The sequence below is a fragment of the Suncus etruscus genome, chromosome 11 (genome assembly GCF_024139225.1).
Source record: "Suncus etruscus isolate mSunEtr1 chromosome 11, mSunEtr1.pri.cur, whole genome shotgun sequence".
NCBI classification, from domain to species: domain Eukaryota; kingdom Metazoa; phylum Chordata; class Mammalia; order Eulipotyphla; family Soricidae; genus Suncus; species Suncus etruscus.
In genome coordinates, this window is record NC_064858.1 from 11,193,435 (window position 1) to 11,216,383 (window position 22,949).

A 22,949-nucleotide genomic window follows, 5' to 3' on the forward strand; every position below is an offset into this window, starting at 1 on the left:
CCCATTCTTCTGAGGCCTGAGCCAGGTCATTATGACAATGTTCAGGGTACTTATACCCCACTGCATTATAAGATTTGTGTGTTCCCATCTCTATTAGATAAGAACTTGTTTTTATGTATAGTATTTTCTCATTTTTATGTGTCTATGCAAAAGAGGAACAATGCCATGTGGCATTATTGGTACATATGGGGGCCACTAAAACAAGTCCAACACTCCCCATGACTTGGTTCAAACATAAACTTTTAGCTGGTAGAAGAGAGACCCTTCTACCAGAATTCCTTATTGAACAGATCACAAAGGAAAGAGCAGACAAATAGTGGGGGGAAAAGCCACTGTATAAGAGAATATTTAGTAAGAGTTATAGCTGTTAAGGAAATACATATAAAATTTTCAAAATACATATAAGTGTCCCTTTTATGTCTTTTGAAATAGTTGGGAATGTTAAATCCGGTGTACCACTTTGGTCAGTAATTTGGTCTGTGCAGTACTGAAGGTAAAAGGGTAAATGTGGGGTAATGATGGTTGGAGGTGAGGGAGTGAAGGACTAGAAATGAGCTTCTAGGGGTGTGAGAAAGGGCAATATACAAGATGAACTTCTGCATATTCAAAAAACACCTTAATCGTAGGAATAACTATTAATAAAAACTGTAACTATTAATAAAAACCGCCCCCACGCGGTTTTGAAAATGTAGACAGGTGAGAAAAAAATGTTGCTGCGACTGCCTCAGCACAGTCCAACAACCCAGCTAGGTCTGCCTAGGCCCCCAACAACCCCAAGCTAGGGAGAAGGCCTTCGGCCTGAGGTCTCCTCAAACCCCATGCCTGCAAGAGCTATCCTCCAGATCAAGAAAGGATTCGGTGGAGAACCGGAACCCAGACATCTGCCTGCCCTCCTCCCTGTGCCCTTCCCCTACCCCCAGTGCTGGGGAAATGGTGGGAGTAGCCTTTACAGGGGATAGCCTATAAAGAAATCCTACCGGAACCCACCTTTCTGACCGTCTGGGTTGGCACCCAGGGAAGGCCTCACTCATCATTTTGTTTTAAGTTTTTGTTCTGGATACCAGATATTGACTCTACAAATTGTAATCTAACCCTGAGAAAACCAGTCTGAAATAAGGTGGCCAGGCATGAGGGTGAAAATGTAGGATCAGAAGGTTTCCAACCTCATAGTGCGGAGCCTCACCAAAACAACAACTTTTATTGCCATACAATCCACTGTCAGGCAAGGGGGAGTGCCCAGTAACAGACAAAGTACATATATGAAGCTAATGCAATTTAGATGGGTTTTTACATTTCAAAAGTCTTGTGTGGAGGGTGATGAGGGTCTTTATATTGGAATAAAATAAGATGTGACCTAACAGCTAACAATCCTATTATATATGGAAGTACACTTTTGTTGAAAACTAAATGCTGTTTGCTTCCCCACAGAGTCATTCTCTTATTTATCTTCCTAACCTCGAATATCAGCTGCTATTTAATATTGTGCTTGTTTTGTTTTTTCCTTTTCCTCATAAGAGAAAAGAGCTCTTTGCTATAACAAAGATAAGGGTGCTACATTATTCTTCTCACAATATGCTTTACTTGGGACCAGAGCGAGCACAGAATGGAGGGCATTTGCCTTGCACATGAACAAGGATTGGATCCCTGCATCCTGCATTCCAAATGGTTTTCCAAACACCAACAAGAGTGATTTCTGAGTGCAGAGATAGGAGTAAGCCTCGAGCACCACCAGGTCTGGCCCCCAAAATAAAACAAAACAGCATATTTTATTTATTTTTGTTACTTTCAGAACTTGTAAGAACTTGAATAAAGAGAGTTAAATATTTGAGGCAACACCCCAAATATTTAATTAATTAAGATCATTTAATAAATCATAAATACTTCATCATATTTACCTCAATAAAAGTTGAATAATGATTTTCAAGTATTTTTTGTTCAGAGACTAATTTTTTTCTCTCATTAACCAAATTTCATGCCTGGGTTTGTAATTGGCTCAGCTGTTAACTAGTTGAGTGACCAGGTTTTGGTTATGAGATTTTGTATTCAGTTATCCTCTCTAAAAGGAAGCTGCCAATTCTACAAATTCATTTTAAGTACTATTATTTTTATGAAGTAGTATTTGTCATGTTATTAAAAACATAATTTTTATAATAACATTTTACTTATATCACATTGCAAGAGTAGTTGTTATTGAGTCTTCACTAACATTCACTTGTTTCAATTAATAGTTTAAAGTTTTTTTTAACCTAATAGTTTTGGTTTATTTTGAGTGATTTTCTTGTGGAGCTGTGTGAAAGAAAGCACTGACGAGTATTGGGATTAATGAAACTGTTAGTGAAATCACTATTTCTTAAGTGATAGATTTCATTACAAAAAATCCTCCAGGTAATGTTATAGAATGTGAACCACTCTTTAAATTTCTCTAGTAATTTTCCAATTTGTACTCTTCACAGAAGCTGATTTTTTTTCATCCCCAGTAAACATATTTTGAGCACTTCAAAAATCATCAAACATCCTTTTGAAACTTTGGTGTCAAATGGTTGTTTATTCCATAAATAGAACTAAGTGCCTTGTAGATTCTGAAATTTAAAAAGAGGAACAGTCACAATCTTAATAGTTCCTGGGCTTTTAATGCCTAGAATCACTTATGAGATGATATCAGAGTTCACTGTTAGCAAGCAACTTCAATGAACTCTTGTGACATAATAGTTAAAGGTATTTATTTAAAACACACAAAACAAAGTTCAAAGAAATAACTGAGAACCTGGCTGAAGAGATTAGAGGAACCAGAATAATGCAGAACCTCCAGGTGTTCTAGGTACAGGATCAAATGTTTCTTAAGAGCTCTATATTAGCTTCCAATATCCCAGTTGTGCAAACACCAGTATTTACTTGGGACCCATTTCTATTTCTCTCTCCTTCCATGACTGGAAGTCCAGAAACAAAAATACTTATTCTCCAGTCTCCCAGTTAGGCAGTTAGGGGGAATCTCTGAGGCACAGTTCAAGTTCAACAGAAATGCTCCCTTTTATCTTATCGATTTATTTGGTTTTTTTTTTTTTTTTTTTTTTTTTGTAATAGGATCAGGGAGCATACCTAGTAATACTCAGGATTGACTCCTTATTCTGTGCTCAGGAATCACACTTGTAGATCTGGGAGACAAGACAATGCCAGGGATCCTTGTTTGCCACGTCTGCTGGATTCTCTTTACTTCCACTAACTTTAAATGTTTCAGTTCTTGACTTTTTTCTGCCTGAAAGGTGGCAGTAAGGGGAGGAGGTACAGTGCCAGTCTGAGAAATACACCCACATTTTAAAAAATGGCAATACATGAAAATCAAGATAACTCAATTTATGATAATACAAAGAAATAGCAGGCCTACACGAGCTATCCTGAAACTTTTTAGTTTAGACTTAAATTATCTTACTCAGTTGGGCCACTAAGTTCTATTTTATAGATGGTGTATCTGAATACATTTCTTTTTTTGTTTGTTTTTTTGTTTTTGTTTTAGTTTTTTGTTTTTGGGCCACACCCGGTGATGCTCAGGGGTTACTCCTGGCTATGCGCTCAGAAGTTGCTCCTGGCTTGGGGGACCATATGGGACGCCGGGGGATCGAACCGCGGTCCATCCAAGGCTAGCGCAGGCAAGGCAGGCACCTTACCTCTAGCGCCACCACCCGGCTCTGAATACATTTCATTGAAAGTCATCGAGGATTCATTTTTCTGGTTGACTTAACTCAGGTAGAATGTGCAGCCCTCAGCCACTGAATCTTGGTTACTATTGCTTGACATTCTTATTACAACAAAAAGTTCTAGATTTTCTTGCCTAATTTCTTCCTTCCTAAATATGTTTTAATCGATGTCTTTCTTAAAGTAAAACCACAGGGCTCTTATCTAGTCTGCAGATAGTTAGCAGAAATGAGTGTGCATCCCTTCCAGATATGGCCTAGTGCAGGAAATCTTCATGACATATTTTTACTTTTCTCTACTTCTTTTTTTTCCTCTACTTCTAACTAGAGAGGACTCCCCAATGATCCTAGCAAATTTGTCTTATAAATGATGATACCACATGCTGGAAAGAATCCAGATCATATCTCTAATTAGGAACCTGGTAAATCTCACTAAGATCTTAACCTTTCTATAGATGAGGGAAGGATGTTACTGGAATCCACTTTAGAAGGGATCTGTAATTTCAGTGAAGAATTGATGATGGATCTGGAGGGAAAACACACTGGAAAATTTGTTGAGATTTTCAAGAGAAAAGGACATTGTTGTGAACTGTATCCTCTATTTCTCCCCACTCAGCCCTCCACACACCCAATATGTTGAGGTATAATCTCCAGTGTGGTGGCATTTGGAGATGGAGTATTAGGGACAGAGATCATGAATATGAAGCCCCACTTGGTGGAGTCGTGTCACTCTCCAAGAGATACAAGAATGTCTCTGATTCTTGTTCCAAGTGAAGAGAGTGAAAATCTAGCCATCGGCTCCCATCGGAGCAGGGCTTGGCCAGACAATAGATCTTGGGCTTCAGAGCAGTGAAGAATACATTTCTAGTTTGTTGTTGTTGTTGTTGTTAAATATGAAACCCATCAACGGAACTTTGTTATAATAGTCCAAGCAAACTGAGACAGACCTCAGGAGAACTCAGGAGAACATGGGGATGTTCCACCAAAGGTCCTTAACACAACAAAGTCAAAGACATTTTTCTCTAGCCCAGTTCAACCAAGCCTTCTCTTAGTGACTGAGAAGTCTGAGGACACTCAGGGTGGGAACTTCCAACCCTTGGAAGCCATCGTCCTGTGTGACACATCAGTTAGCTTCAGAGTCTATTGTAACAGGGTGCTGATAGATTACACTGAAAAGGAATTAAATTCGGTATCCAGGCAAATATTCAGTAAATATTTTATTGATTTTCATTTTCCTCTGTTGAACTGAGGCTGGCTCAAAGAAATGAGGAGTTAAATTCAGTATTAGAAGCCAGAAAACTTAATAAAGGATAGTTGAGCATGTCCAAAATGTTTTCCGTATCTTTCCCTAAAAGTCGGAAACTTTCATCACAAACTCTTAGTGACAGTCACATCAGATATGTGACCAAGAGGATCAGCCCCTAATTGAATTTATTGATTATCCTGTTACTCACCAACTTAAAAAAAATCTTTCCTTAAAAATGATTTCCCTGTTCTTTTTCTTTATAAGATCCCTCTCTTGTGACAGTGTGGAAAAGATGGTTGCATCAGGGCCAGGAGCCTGCCATACCCCAAGCTGTGGGTATGTGGCCAATGAATCCCTTTCTTGGCCCAGCACTATACCTTTGTTCTAGCTGGCTCTAAGGCAGCAATCGAACTGGACCTTCATGGTTGCAGAAGTATTGAAAAGGAACATGGTTTCATTATAGAAAGTCTGACTTTTCTTACCCATTTCTAGCTTCTAGAACAATGCCTGAAGTATGATTGATACGCTATAAGAAAATATAAGAAAACTTTTATGGCCTCTGGCCAGCCATAAGCATGCTATAGTCCTTGTAAGTGTTAAGAGGTCAGTTATGGTGTAACTGCCATAGTCTGAGGGCAGTTGGCTCTGGAGTATGTAAGGCTGGGGCTGAAGAGCTGGAGGGAGGGGTTTGCTTTCCTGCTGGTTTGCTCTTGCTGGATTATTGGAAAAACTGCCTATCAGGCTCCCTACTCCTACTCCTACTTCTGGTTTTTTGCTGCTTCTGCTACTATTGCCTTTCCTCTGGTCCTTTTCCTGATTGCCTTTTTGTCCTTTTGCCCTGGTTACAACCTTGGTTCTCTCTGTCTCTCTCTCTGTCTTTTTCTCTCCTCTCACTCCACTCTCTCTCTCCTCTCTCTCTCTCCTCCCACCCCATGGGGCTGACTGTAAGGCTCCTCACCTCCCTGCTTTGCCTCTCCCTTAATTAAACCCTGTTTCTAACCTTCTCTTGGAATTTTGATTGGCCCTGACAGTACTCAATCAATATTTGCTTAATTTTATATGTGCCAGGTATTGTTTTGAGAACATGGTCTAACAACAACCCTATTCAGAAGATTCAATTATCCTGATTTAAGGATGAGAAAACAGGCCATGAAATTCTAAGAATCAAACTGAGTTCTGTCTGACTACAAGGTTGATTGTTTCAATTATTCTATTATATGAAGTTGGGAAGTCCTGTGGATTATCCAAGTGATAATAACCAGATATAATTGAAAAGACGTGGCTAAAGTTCAAGAGTAGAGTCTAGCTTATGACAACACATTTCACAATCATTGGTATTTCATTTGCAATTGGAAATAAGAGTGTAGTATAATATCTCCTCAATAGAGACATTGAAACCTTAAGTAGTGTCAGAAATATTCTTTTTTTTTTGACAACCTACAAACATTCTATAATAATTCCAGTCATGATAAAAACTGATTAATCTATTATTTTAAATACTAATTTGTCTATTAAATACCATTTTATTTAAAACATGTTACATATAGTCCATTAGACTGATCATTCAAGCCACTGATAGTCTGTGTTCTCAATTTTATAATAACAGTCTATTATTATTGTGAAAAAGCTACTGAATGTCCATCTACTGACCAGATCTGGCTTGAAGATATATTTCCCTTGGACAGAATTTTAATGGTAGTGTTTTTATGTCAAAGTTCAGGTTAACAAATTTTATTGAGAAATGAAAAAAAGTGTTACTAATAGTCATATTGCATATTTAAGCATTCTGTTGTTGAAAAGTAGATGTTTTCTAATTGCCAACACAGTCATTCTTTATATCTTCTTAATATGAAATTTCAGCTTCTATTTAGGATAAATAGATAAAAAATAGGATAAAAAAGGATAAAAGTAGGATAAAAAATAGTTACTTAAAAGAAAAAAGATAGTTCTTTGCTTTATCAAAGAGTAAGCTAGCTACATTATTTTTCTTACACATACTTTACATATTTTTGTTATCTTTAGATCCTTGTAAGAACTTGGGGATAGTTTTTAAAAAGTCTGGTCATTACCCACAACAAATATTAGTAATAGTAATGATAGCAATAAACAAGAAAAAAAGAATCCTACATATGTAATAATAGACAGATACTAAAAGGAGTAACTAAAGGATGAGGCAAACCCATAAGAATTGATGATTAGAATGTCAAGACGCAAAAAGTCAAGGGTATACAATTAAGGATATATATACACATATACTGATGTGTATTTTGTGTAATAAGTATATAATACTATATATGTGTGTATATATACATATAAGACACTTGTCAAATAATTGACAAAAAAAAAAAAAAAGAACATTCTAGTCTACATCATTCATCTCTGTGACCAAACTTGATTCTTAGGAAGAAAAAATTAAAGGATTTCAGAGATTAATTATAACATGTCTTTTTTTTTTTTTTTTTTTTTTTTTTTTTTTTTTTTTTTTTTTTTTTTTGGTTTTTTGGCCCACACCCGGTAACGCTCAGGGGTTACTCCTGGCTATGTGCTCAGAAGTTGCTCCTGGCTTGGGGGACCATATGGGACACCGGGGGATCGAACCGCGGTCCGTCCAAGGCTAGTGCAGGCAAGGCAGGCACCTTACCTTTAGCGCCACCACCCGGCAACATGTCTTAACATGCTACAGTCTAGGGGCTGGAGAGATAGAATAGAGGTAAGACGTTTGCCTTTCATGCAGATGGTTGATGGTTCAAGTCCTGGCATCCCATAAGGTCCCCTGTGCCTGCCAGGGGCGATTTCTGAGCATAGAGCCAGAAGTAACCCCTAAGCACTGCTGGTGTGATCCAAAAACAAAACATGTTACAGTCTAGAGGATGAAGTTACTACATGCAATAACTAGGTACTATTTTGATGGCACTCACTATATTTGTCAGCTTTCTGGCAGTTACTTTCAAGGTGTATCAGTGGGATGCATGGATGAAATGAGTTAGGCCTGTGAATAAGCCTGAAAGAATTTAGGTTACATATGAAAGTTATTTAAAACTAGAATAAACTGAGAATACTCCCTATAGTACTTGGAATAATAAAACATTTGAAAGAAATTAAAAGGTCTAAAACTTTGATTACATCATGAAGAAAATAAAACTCACTAGAGAGTTAACCACTGAATATTACATGAGAAAATCTAGGGGGAAATAAAAGAAGCTCTGCTGTGATTGCTGTAAAATATTCAACTCAAAGCCAAATAAGAATTATTTTTAAAAAGATTTCCAATCTCCACTGTTTTTTGGTTTAATTGTAAAAGAAGGAAATGACAATAAAAGGAAAAAGAGATGGTTCTTGCCTAAATGTCATTCATGGAAGCAAAAGTATGTTTACTTTTCTTTTGTTCCTTCAGATCCTGGGGGAACAAAGCAGGCTGGAGTCTCTCTCTGCTTTTTCATCTGCCAAGAAAATCACACACAAAGAGAAGACTGCTTGTCCACATCAGGGACTTTGGCATTTTCCTTTTTGTTTCTTCCCCACTGAGCTGAGCCTTTAAAACTCTGCCCACTGTGTGCCTCTTGTGTTGTAAGCATTAGGACTCATGTTTTTTCTTCCTCTATCAGATTTTCTATGTCCTGCAATGTTAGCAAGTTAAAATGAACACATATTTTGTTTTCACAAGTAGAAACAGTATTTCTTTGATAATGAACAAAAATAGAATGGTTAAGTACTCTAAGGGCAAATTAGCCTAGAATTTAAACACATAAATCATTCCATGTGGTGCATGTAGCCATCATAGCATGTAATAAGCAGATTTTTAGAAACTCAAAAGTTTGTATTAAAAAAAAAAAGCCTTGGGCCAGAGTGATAGCACAGAGGGGAGGGAGGACATTTACCTGCATGTGGCTGGGTGCAATGGCCTTGCATGAGTTCAATCCCCAGCATCCCATATGGTACCCTCAGCACCTCTAGGAGTAATTCCTAAGCACTGAGCCAGGAGTAATAGGAGGAGGAGGTGGAGGAGAAGGAGGAGGAGGAGGAGGAGGAGGAGGAGGAGGAGGAGGAGGAGGAGGAGAGAGGAGGAAGAGGAAGAAGGATGAGAAAGAAGGAAGAAGAAGAAATTAGGCCAGTGGATAATATACCTTTGACTAAAATTTTATTGTCTACAGAGGTATTTTCACCTACAGGAATAATAACAAACATGATAATAGGACTAGTATTTATTAGTCTGAGTATGGTATCTTTTTTACCCCAAATTCATGAGCAAGAATGCTCAGAGGAAGGAAATAGCCCTGGAGAATAGGTCTACAAAATTTGAAAGAGAGGCCAGTGATGGTAGAGTCATAAAATGAGGAATGTGGTATGTCTACAGCATAGAACAAGTAATAAATAAATGCTTGGGGGCTGGAGTGGTGGCACAAGCAGTAAGGCACCTGCCTTTTGCATACTAGCCTAGGACAGACCTCAGTTTGATCCCCCAGCGTCCCATATGGTCCCCCAAGCCAGAGCGATTTCTGAAAGCATAGCTAGGAGTAACTACTAAGCGTCACTAGGTATGGTCCCAAAATGAAAACAAACAAATAAATGCTCTTGTATTTAGCATAGATACATTCTTCAGTTACAATCGGATCTTGGTCCTGATCTCAAAGTATATCATAGTTTTCTATTTTACATATATTTTCTTTTTTTTTTTTACATATATTTCAATACCTTTTTTTGAGGCATATTTATGTGTACTAAGAAACACTTTAGGCATTTGAAAATCCTGGTGATGCTCTTTTCCCAAGCTCTCCCCTTGCCTGATGCCCATCCTAACATCCGCCCATCTGCCATCCCATCTCAGGTGTATCCTCCAAAGGAGAAACTTTTGGGTCTCTGATATCAATCAGGACTTACCCAGCACCAGTGGCACCACCAATCTCTTCCCCTCAAGCTCTTCCCTCAGCCCTACACCTGTCCTGACACCCTCTGTTTGCACTACTCTTCCTAAATTATGTGAATTATTTAATTTATAAAGACATTTTAATTTATAACTAATTCTTATAACTAAAACTATTTCCAAGCAGATTGGTTTTAGCATTTTTTTTCTCTTAGAAATTATACAATCTCAAAACTCAGTCAACCAACTCAATTAATTAGTTGGTAATTTTTCCCAGCATACTTACATAACCTCACATGTTTAGAAAATAACCTACAAGACAGATATATTTCTAGACACCTTTTATATAATCAATTCAATAGATTACTTTCTTAAATAATGGGGAACCTTGAAATCCATCATTCTAACCCATTAAATGCAAAGAACAATGAGGAAACCGTGGAGGATAATGGCAATTGGGAATATTAAGAGAAACCTAGGCAAATTTCCAAGTCCACCAAAATGTCCCAGCCTTGTAAATGAGTACCTAAAATTAACACTTAATGCTTTAGCAACAGAAACTAAGGAGATGCTAGCCTGTGAAATTAGGCAATCTATAGATGAATAATTCAACCAACTCAAAGAAGAACTCTTTCAGAAGATGAGAGAATCCATACAAATGAAATTGAAGGAACTAAAGAACACCTTAGCAAACCACAGTACAAAATTACCCAGGTGGAGAACTGAATATATGAATTTGAAGACAAATTGCAATCCAACATCAGTAAAGAAGTCAAAAGAGAAAGGAGAAAAATTATGAAAGATAAGGTAATGTATTTAATGAACAAAGGCAAAAGAAATAATCTTTGAATTATATACATACCAGAGGGAAGGAAAAAAGGAAAGGGAAGAACAAATAGTAAGTAAGTATCAGAGAACTTTCTCACTCTCTGGAAAGAGACTGTTGTACAAATCCAAGATGCAAAGAGTGCCAAAAAAAAAAAAAATAGACCTTAACAGAACAACACCAAGACATAGAGTAAGATGCAAAGAGTGCCAAAAAAAAAAAATAGACCTTAACAGAACAACACCAAGACATAGAGTAATCCAAATGGCAAAAAGAACAACAAAAAATAATAAACGCAAAAGAGAAAGAGATAGACTGTTCAAAGCAGTAAGGAAGAAGAAAAATCTTAAGTATTTATGGCAAAAACAACACAAAAAATAATAAGCACAAAAAAGAAAGTGATAGACTCTTCAGAGCAGTAAGGAAGAAGAAAAACCTTAAGTATATAGGAAAGAACATAAGAATTTAAGCACTTGAAACACTCCAGATTAGGAAAGATTGGCATAGCATATATGGGAAGGATAGATTAAAAACATTCTCAAACAAAAAAGAACTTGCAATGTTCGCGCTAACCAAACCAACTCTAACTGAACTACTCAAAAATCAATTATATAAACCAAATACCCAACAATAAAAAATAAAAAAATAGCAATAATCCTACACAATATAATGGTACAACAACCCTTTCTTTTTTTTTTTGGTTTTTGGGCCACACCCGGTGCTCAGGGGTTACTCCTGGCTGTCTGCTCAGAAATAGCTCCTGGCAGGCACGGGGGACCATATGGGATGCCAGGATTCGAACCAACCACCTTTGGTCCTGGATCGGCTGCTTGCAAGGCAAATACCGCTGTGCTATCTCTCCGGGCCCACAACAATCCTTTCTGTCAATAGTTTTCTTAAATGTCAGTGAACTAAATTCCCCCATAAAGAGGCATTGAGTAGCAGATTGGATCAGGAAGCAAAATCCAGGCATTTGCTGCTTTCAGGAAACATACTTAAAATCCCAGATAGACTCAAGCTCAGAATAAAAGAATAAAAAGCAATTATACAAACTACTGAAAAACCTGGGACTGCCATACTTATATCAGAACAAATTGCATTCAACCTCAAGATAATACTTAGAGACAAGGATAGACACTACTTATTGATCAAGAAGTACTAACTCTGATCAACATCTATGTACCAAATGTATAGTCATCAAAGTATATAAGGCTTTTGCTCACAAACTTAGAGAACATATTGATGGTAATATGATAGTAATAGGAGGTTTCAACACACCCCTCTCACCACTGGATAGATTCAGTAGGCAGAATATTAGCAAGGACATATGAACCCTAAATAAAAAAAACTAGAAGAGCTAGGACTAATTGATCTACACAGGGGCATTCATCCTCACAAAGCTGAGTATACATTTTTCTCAAGTGCACATGGAACATTCGCTAGCATAGATCATAGTTTAGTAGAAAATGACAAATGTAACTTACTAAAGTTCACAAACATGAATTATTCCAATCACTGTATCAGACCACAATGCCACAGAGATCAAGATTGATTATAAAAAGAAGATGTAGAGAAAATCTAAAACCTGGAGACTAAACAATATGCTGTCCAGCAAAGCTGGATCAAAGAGGACATCGAGGAAGAACAAAAGAGATTCCTTGATACTAATGATAACAAAGAAACAAATTACCAAGATCTATGGGACATAGCTAAAGGTGTAATTAGGGGAAAACTCATAATGATACAGGCTTACATAATGAGAAAGGAAAAAGACAAAATCAGGGGGTGTAATGGTGGCGCAAGCGGTAGGGTGTTTGCCTTGCATGCATTAACCTAGGACAGACTGTGGTTCAATCCCCCAACATCCCATATGGTCCCCCAAGCCAGGAGAGATTTCTGAATGCATAGCCAGAAGTAACCCCTGAGTGTCACTGGGTGTGGCCAAAAAAAAAAAAGACAAAATTAACCACCTAAAGGCACACCTTAAATACCTGAAAAACCAATGACAAAAATATCCAAACACAGCAGAAGGAAAGAAATAATAAAAACCAGTGCAAAAATCAACAATATAGAAACAAAGAAAACAATACAAAAAATTGATGAAACCAGGAGCTGGTTTTTTGAAATAATAAACAAGAGGGTCAAACCAATGGCAAGATTTGCAGCATAAAAAGGAAAATACTCAAATAAATTGGATCAGAAATGAAAAGGGAGAAATTATAACAGAATTCACAGAAATCCAACAACTATATTCTGTTACACTAGAGAACATAGAAGTAGACAGATTTCTGGAAACCATCTCCCAAAACTGAATAAGGAGAAAGTATAAAAGTGCTAATCACAAGTAACAAAATTGAAACAGTAATTAAGGATCTCCCCAAGAATAAAAGTCCAGGACCAGATGGGTTTATGGGTGAGTTTTATCAAATATTCAGAGAAGACTTACTACCATTGATCCTTAGAATCTTCCAAAATATCAAAGAGAATCCTCCCTATTATCATATTGGTTAATATATATTATATTAATATTACATATTCTAATATAGTGTTATATTATATTAGGAATCCTATGAATTTCTATGAATAAAGTATTTTGAGGATTACATTCATCCCAAAAACTGACAGAGATACTACCAAGAAAAAAAAAAAACTACAGACCAATCTCATTGATGAACATGTATGCAAAAATACTTAACAAAATCTTAGCAAACCAAATCCAACAACACATCAAAAAGATTATGCATCATGATCAAGTGGGTTTCATCCCAGGAATTGCAAGAATGGCTCAGTATACACAAATCAATCAACATCATACACCACAGTAAAATCATACACCATCAGCAAAATAAAGGATAAAAATCATATGATTGTATCAATCAATACAGAGAAAATGATAATATCTAGCACTCATTCATGATAAAACCTAGAACAAAATAAATGTGGAAGGAACCTTCCTCAAGCTAGTAACAGCTATCTATAAAAAGCCCAAAGCCAACCTTATTCTAAGTGGTGAAAAAGTGAAAGCATTACCACTAAGGTTAGACACTGGGCAAGAATGTCCATTGTCTCCATTCTTATATAACATAGTATTAGAAGTCATAGCAATAGTAATCAGGCAAGAGAAGAAAATCAAATAAATTCAAATTAAAAAGAAGAAGTAAATGATCTCTATTTGCAGATGACATGATGATACATATTAAAGATCCTAATCGTCCACAATAAAACTCATAGAAACAATAAACCAATACAGCAATGTAGCCAGCTAAGAAGTCAAAGCACAAAAGACAGTTGCATTCCTTTATGCAAATAACAACTCAGAAGAGAAAAAAAATCAAATTGTCTATACCATTTAAAATAATGTCCCAAACTATCAGTTACCTAGGAATCGACCTAACAAGGGAAGTGAGAAACCTAGACCACAAAAACCTCAAAACACTTTGGAAAGAAATTGAAGAATACCTAAGGAAATAGAAAGCCATTCCATGCTCGTGGATTGGAAGAATCAATATCATCAAAATGACAATTTTACCTAAACTACTATATATATTCAATGCAATCCCTATTCAAATTTAGACAACATTCTTCAAGGACTTAGAATAATCAATTGTAAAGTTTGTGTGAAACCATAACAGACCTAGGATAGCCAATCCATATTGAAAAACAAAAAACTGGGAGGCATCTCATTACCTAACTTGAAGCTCTATTATATATCCATAGTGACCAAAACAGCATAGTATTAGAACAAAGACAGACTTTCAAACCAAGGGATCAGAATAGAATATCTAGTGAGAAACTCCCATGTATATAGTCAATTAATCTGTGATAAGGAAACCAATAACTTGAAATGGAAAAAAAAGGCTGTCTCTTCAACAAATGGTGTTAGAATAATTGAATAAAAACGTGTAAGAAATTAAAGATTAAAAAAAGAAATTAAAGATTGATTCATATCTCACACCTTACACAAAAGTCAATTCAAAGTGAATTAAAGACCTTGAGATTAGACATGAATCCATAAAATTCATCAAGGAATATAAAAAGAAATTCACCAAGGAAAACATAGGCAGAACACTCCAAGACTTAGACCTCAAAGAAATCTTGTATTATTTTAATTTATTGAAATCACTGTGATTTACAAGGTCATTCATATCTGGGTTTCAGACATACAATGAACTAAGGCCAATCCCACTACCAATGTTAATTTCCTTCCACTATTTTCCCAGAGTAAATCCCATACCACTATCGTTTGCCCCCTAACTTGCCAGTATAACAGGCTCACTTGTAGTTTAGATAGTTATAGTTTGGGTTTTTGGATTTCATTGCTTCTGACTTTGGTTTGAATATTTAGTTCTGTCCCTTGATACGATACCAATGGCAAGGTAAAATCTGAATAAATGGGACTTTATTGAACTAAAAAGCTTCTGTATGGCAAAAGAAACATGGGTTAAAATTAGAAGACAACTAACTGAATGGGAGAAAATTTTGCACTCAACACATCAGATAAAGGTTTGATATACAAAGTACTCACAAAGGTTACCTCCATAAAACCTAAAAACTCCATCAAATAATGGGGAGAGGAAATTGAGAGAGACCAACAGATGACCAACAGGAACATGGAAAAAAATGCTCATTATCACTTATCATTAAGGAAATACAAATCAAGACAACACAATATTATCTTATATCCATTAGGATGACACATATCAAAAATGCTGGAAATAACCTGTGTTGGCAGAGGTATGTTGAGAAAGGAAATCTCATCGTCTCCTGGTGGGAATGCTGCCTGGTCCAATCCCTATTGAAAACAGTATGGAAGGTTCTCGGTAATCTCAAAATTGGGCTGCCATATGACCCAGCATATGTAGTTTCCAGATGTGGAAACTATAGACAATGGAATAAGACATGGCTGTAAGGAATTATGCAATCATACAATCTGCTGCAACATAGATTGAATTAGAATAAATTATGTTAAATGAAGTAAGCCAGAAGAAGAAGGATAAATACAAAATGCTATCACTTATATCTGATATTTAGAATAACTGCATGAAGAAATCCAATGGTCTAAATGGAAATTGTCTTGAACACCCTTGGCCTCAGAGTATAGTGAGGAGAAATAAAGAATGGAGGAGGAGAAAGAGGAGAAACACAAATATGAAAGGATGGGGCCAGGAGCCAAGTAGTCTCAGGTACATTGATGGATATAAATAAGGCAGAACTAAATATACAAGTCAAAGTCAACAATAATGGCATAGAGCCCAAACTTGAACAATCTAAACTTTAAATGAGTCTGTTAGGCTGACAGGCTGGGAGGAAAAGAGTGGTGGGATGGGATCACTCTGGGAACATTGGAGGATGGAGGTCAACACTGGCGGTGGAATTGGTCCTGATACATTGTATGTCTGAAACCCAACTATGAAGGACTTCGTAAATCACAATAGTTTCTATAAAATAAAATTTAAAAATATCTTGGGGAAACATTCAGAGAAAGCTCTGATAGTTTTATTAATATTCCCATTTTTTGTTTGTTTTTTGTTTTTGGGCCACACCCAGTGTTGCACAGGGGTTACTCCTGACTGTCTGCTCAGAAATAGCTCCTGGCAGGCATGGGGGACCATATGGGACACCGGGATTCGAACCAACCACCTTTGGTCCTGGATCGGCTGCTTGCAAGGCAAACACCGCTGTGCTATCTCTCCGGGCCCTAATATTCCCATTTTATAGATACAGATACACCTAGTGAGGACTGGCAATCTGGGGAGCACAAATTTCCTATCTATGCTCTGGACATCACAAGGGAGCCACAAAACCGTGAACCCTTGAGGTCTGTCTTTATTGGCCTTTCATAGTCAAAATTTTGGAGAACTCTGCATCTTGCAGGGTTAATTCTAGCCAATGTTGAAACCACTGTCATGTTTCCCGACCCACTCCATTGATTGTATAAATATTTATCACAAGAGAATGTAGAAGAAAGTCAGTATGCACTTTGTGAATAAAAAATTTGCCTTGGATCTAATGAGATGAGTGTATCTTCAGATCATTGTTAAACATTCAATATAAAAATCGGTGATCTGCTTTTCATACTGTAGAATTTTCATGATAAGTTCTATCTTCTACTAGAAGTGTCCAATGACCAGAAAATAGTTTTTCATAAGTTACCCTAGTGGAGGTGGCCAACACTGTTGCTCTGTAGCCACCCAGAGTATTGCTGTATGGAGAATTAAGTCTGGGGGGAAGGGCCTCCATAAGCAGAAGCAGAACTTGGCAAGCATGGTGAGATGCAGGTGGTGCTCTGTGGTCCTGAAAGGGCTGGGCAACCTTATTCTGCTTAGACCATCCCCTGTTGTCAGTTTACTTGTGCTTCTGAATCTCTGGCCTTATTCCTTAATATTTATTAAGGAATTTATATATTTACATTTCTTAAGGTGTCTCAATCCTTCATATTGACCTAGCCTGCATTCTGTGAGCTGTGTGGAAATCTGAGAAACACCTTTCTGCTTAAATTGCTTGGCATCAACATTTGTTTCTTGCAAATAAACATCCCAATGGATTAGTTTCAGAAATGCATTTATTTGGTGATGTAACAAATACACATGAATGTGTAATATGTGATAGTAAGCATTCTGGTTCTAGCATGCTGGTCATGATATGTGAGAAAGAATACAATCAATAAGAGACTTGCCATGTGAAGATGAAAGTTTTGTTTGGGATAGAAAAATACAAGTAAAGGATTACAGTGATGTCAGCTAGGGAAATGTACTACAGAAAAGGCAGCCATTTCAAAATCTCTGGAAAACAAAATGGTGCCACTTGAGATGGGGCATTAGAAGATATTCCTGAAGAGAGGACATTGGGGTTAAGATCTGAGAAATGAAGAAGGAAGCCAGGAGAAGGAGCCATTATTTAGATAGCAGAACAGCAGGAGCAAGTGCTCTATAGAAGAAACAGATTTTGTCTGAACAACTGTGAAGACAGACAATATGGCGGATTCAGTGATTTAGCAGAGAGTAAAGAAGGTAAAACCAAGCTGAGGCCAGAACTTGGAAGGTTTGTAGGCCACAGTAAGAAGCATAGTCTTTATATGTTTTTTCTTGTGAGATTAGGCAGATATTTTATTTAACTAAATTTACTTCAAAAAAAATGTGAGAGAAAGGAGTATGTGTTCAAGAGTGTGGAAAAGGGGAAAGAGGGAAGAAGGGAGGAAAAGAGAGGGAGAGGAAGAGAGGGAGTGAATGAAGGAGAGGGAGAGAGAAAGAGAAAGAGAGAGGGTGAACACAGATTGCAAGATCAAAACTGTCTAGTCTAAGAACATAAACAGCCATTTGAAATCATTGTTAGGCTCTTCAATTTTAGGATGTGTATGAGACTGACTCAAATCTGAAAAAGATGATCAGAGCACTTTGTGGAGAAAAGAACACAAGTAGGCCAGAGTAGAATTCAGACACCTAGGACTGGACTCTTGTTGCAGGTGTGAGGTGAACGAGGGCAAACACCAACGACTTTTCCTCCAAGACCCCAAGGTCATACCAAGGCGGAAGTTTGGAGGAGATGAATGAAGGAGGCACATGCTTCAGGCTGCTTATCGGACACCTCTGGAAACTGTTTATATTCATCAAGGGCACAGTGAGCCAAGGCCACCGTGCAAATGCCTGAATAAACAATTTCATTTCCAAGCAATTTAGAGGGTCAAGGCAGTTTCTTTGTTCAATTCTTGGGTAATTTTCCATTCCATTCAGCTGAAAAGAACAGGCAGGCAAACATCACGGCTCAATTTGTCTCCTTTGTGATAAATAAAACAGGATGCACCCAAAAAAACAAATTTTATTTTCCACACATGGGGATATTTTCTAGGTTATTTCAAGGTTTCATAACAAAGAAAATTTTGCTTGAGATTGTAAATATATAGACCAAAGTTACTGTACAAACAGTTGTTTTAATCTAGAATATTTATCTACCAATGTATAGTGTTTTCTGGCACCTATTTAAGCAAGACAGGTGTTTTAGAAAATGGTGCCTAGTATTCCTTCAAGTCCTTTACCAACTCAGTAAAATCAATAAGAATTATCTACAGCAAATTTACTGATTACATTCACTATTTATTGATTCTATTAATACTTCTGTGAAACTATTCCTAGTCTGAAATCAGAATCTGTAAGAATAATTTACAAAATAATTTAGTGAAAAGAAGTTTCTAACTTGCCCTTCACAACAACATAAAATTTGGGGGGGTCCTTTTTAAGATTCCTGATAAAGAATAAAATGGACAATTGGCCTGCTGTATAGTTAATAAATTCATGTTTTAATTGTATAATTGTTTGATTCTCAATGAAATAATTAGTAAAAGCAGTCCAATAATGGTCAATTTGGCCTAGAAATTTTTAGCTCTCTTTAATGATGTATTTCCTCTCTCAATTAATTATGCCCAAAAGAGATGGATTTTTTTTGTGTTCAGCTGTGCCAAATGTCATTTTCAATTCACCTTACATGAATAAAACCTTGTGAAACCAATTTTTATTTAGTCCTAGCAGAAAACTGAAACATTAGCTAGATCTGATGTTAAATATCTAAGGGATCAACAGGTAAGATACAGATATTAGTAATGGGAATAGATGTAACTTTTATGGAAAACCCACTCTATGTAAGATATCACAATATTAAATTTGTAAACTTATCTATCTCAGACAATAGCTCTGAAAGTATGAGTTTGCAGTTGATGAATAATGTAGTTGTAAATATGATCAATTCAGTCCCAAATAGTTTGTCATTTGGGGGGGCACACCCAGTGGTGCTCAGGGATTACTTCTGGATCTGTGCTCAAAAATCCTCATAGCAAGTTCAGGGGACCACATAGGATGCCAGGGATTGAATCCAGATTGGCTGCATGCAAGACAAATGCCCTACCCAGTGATAACTCTGGCCCTTATTTTGTCCTTTTTATATATTCTTGTTAATTCTCCTGAAATATTTGCTATGGGGCTGTTTCATTTTCCCATTAATTTTCACCCCTAGTTTAACTATAACCTTCCACATTATAGATAAATTCATCTTATCTTTTGTTTTTCTTCTGGTTTGGAAAGTGATATGACCTTACAGAAAACTTGAAATACCCAAAGGAATAAAAAATAATAATGTTTTTAGCAACATAAAAGAAATTTCTGTAACCATGTTGATATTTACTTCATGGGTATAGTATGACTCAACACTCATCTAAGTTTTATATTCTGATAACATATAATTATTATCACAACACTGCATTTTTCTATATTTCTAAATATCTTTTATAAATGTGTATTTTCTTTGATGCAAATTACTCTTCTGAATAAAGATACAATATATTTAATAATTTTATCAATGTTTTTAATGAACTTTTACTCTCTTTAATCATATTGTAATAAACATAACTATTATTCCCTCACATTTATGTTCACTTGATAAAAAATAGTTTCCTAAGTATAATTAGTGTGTTAAAACATCCTCCTATTTGTACCCAGTAGATTACTATTTTATTTCAGACAAACATAGCTTAGGAACGGTCCTAGGAAAGACTGCAGAGGGCAAATGTTAAAGGGAAAAAGGGTTTAGGAATAGTGGGTTAGTAAGGGGAATGAGGCATGTACCTGAGGCTGACCCCAGTTAAATCCAGGACATCATGTGGTCCCAGAGCACTGCTGGCTGCATCCTTGGAGGAGCCCAGAACTACTAGGTAGCCCAGGATCCCTAGAAGTCCAAGAGCCAAGTAGTACTAAATTCCTGGACTCTAGTATTGGTTGGCAGAGAAGCCAGAAGTCCAGAGCACTGCCCAGGAGTTCATCTTTCCTCTCCACTCCCCAAGTAAAAAGAAAAGATAAAGTAAGGACATGAAGCACCTAAGGACACTTGGAGGACAGCCACTTCTCGTGTCGTCACAAAAATAGATACTTCAAAAAGATTGTTGGTGCCATGCAGCCAAAAGTCCACAAAAGTAACAAGTCTCCAAAGAACTAAACACAAATATCATGAAATACGCCGGGTCTTCCCCACCTCAAAGAACTGGCTCAAAGAATGTGGCTCAAAAATGTTAATAGAGCTGAGCTTGCCAGTGTGAGCCCCACCATCAAACATGGAGTAGAAGGGAGCCTAGGATCATTCTTCCCCAGAAATTGCCAGATTGTTGATTGTGCACATCTAAAGCACTCTCTGGACTCCTTAACAGAAATGGTCCTGCAGTACAATAAGAGTTTGGACCTATGATTCGTAAAACAAGGCGGACTATGTATGGCCTAAGGGGAACAGATCAGGAGTGATCCAGGGCATGTTGCAGCAGCTGAAGGCCAGTTTGCAAGAGCAGAAAGATTCTCCCTTCTGGTCTGAACAGTATTTCACTCAATCACTCTGGATAACTGCCCTGGCTAAGCCACTGTTTATTCTTTTTGTGATGTTCTTAGTTTGTCCTTGCATAATTTCCTCATTTAGTTTATTCAAGCATGCATAGGTGCAGTTAAGATGCTTGTGCTAATGTCCCAGTATGTGCCCATAAGCAAGGGTGGAGATGAGGAACCTTATTAACAATTTTTTTCACCCCTTATTAACCATTTTTAATGTGACCTTTTTGATGGGATTGTAGTGGTTCGATAAATTGAAATATAGAAATTGCATTTTTCTGATGAAGCAAAATCCTTGTGTTTACAAGTCAACTGGAAATCTTATGAATACATGTTTCAGCAACTTTTCTATTGTGTTGCAGGTTTTCTTACTAAATTTCTTTAATTGTTTTATTTTATTTATTATTTATGTATTATTTTATGTATTTATTTTATTATTTTATTTATTTTATTATTCTAAATACCACATTTACATGTTTTGCAAAACCTCTTCCAATTTTCCTGAGTTTCTGGGTCGGGGAGGTAGATTGTCCTGTAGTACAAGGGGATATTCCTGACCTTGTACTTGGGGGGTCCATGGATCCAGTGATCTAAGCAGAAAAGGCTAGTCCTTAAAAATATCTTCCTATGTTTACTTCTATATTCTTTACTGTTTTGTTATCAAATTGTTTTGTTGTTATTAAATTGTTTATTGAATTGTTATTGAATTGAATTTGTTATTGAATTGTTTTGTGTATATGGTAGAAAACACTCGATATTTTGTTAGAAGTGGATGTTTCGCATACACAGAATAATTTATTCAAATGCTAAATTTTCTTTATTATTTTTCATGCCTAATTTGTTGAATAATGTGTCCATAAATCCAAGAGTCTTCTCTATAATGCTCGAATGATATTTGACTACATTTATTCCCTCTCTAATTACTTTAGCTTTATGGCAAGTCTTCATATTCAGTAGAGCAAATTATCTGATCTTATTTTTCTCCCTCAAAAATGTTTTGATGGTTGTTGGCTCATGGCCATTTTCAGTAAAATTTTAGAGTCATCTTTTCAAGTTTCACAAAAGATTCCCTTGATCTCTAAACTAGAGAAAAAGCTTAGTAAGTTTGAGATTTTATTTCAAGAACAGTGTGAATTTCTCCTTTTATATCATCTTTAATTTTTTCCAATAGTATTTCTTCTAAAACTTCTAAAACTGTAGTTTTCTTTTAAAAATTTTGCACATCTGGTTTTTCTACACAATTTCTAGATTTAAGCACATTGGTTACAGAAATGTTCATAATTGGGTTTCAGTCATAGAATGCATACCACCCTTCACCTTTCCCTCGCCCAATGTCCCCCACTTCCCTCCCATCCTCACCTTGCCTGTCCCTGGAGAAGGCAGTTTGCCCCCCTCTCTCTCTTTCTCTCTTTCCCTATCTCTCTCTTTTTTGACAGTATTAAAGAAGGGATACCATGCACATCAGTTTATTGCTTTTCAGCACCTAGTTCTTATTCAGAGTGATCAGTTCCAATTATCATTGTCATAATTATCATAAGAAACCCTTCTCTACTCTAACTACACTCTCCACTCTTTATGATGAGCTTCCTATCATGGACTGGTACTTCTGGTATTCCTATTTATTGTATCTGTATACTATTACCATGTTGTCTTTTACTTTTCTCATATATCACAAATAAGTGAGATTATTCTATGATTATCTCACTCCCTCTGACTCATTTCACTCAGCATAATAATCTCCATGTCTATTCATTTTAGGAAAAATAAATTCATAACATTTTAGATATAGTGGTTAGTTTTGTAATAAACATGGGCCAAAGTCATAGTACAATGGAGAGGGTGTTTGCCTTGCTTGCAGCCTAAAGTGGTTGAATACTCATTTGTCTAAAAAAAATGGTAGTGAAAAAAAAAAGTAAAAGAAAAATTAATAAAGACCGGTAGGATGAGAGATAGTAGAGCATAAGGCACTTAT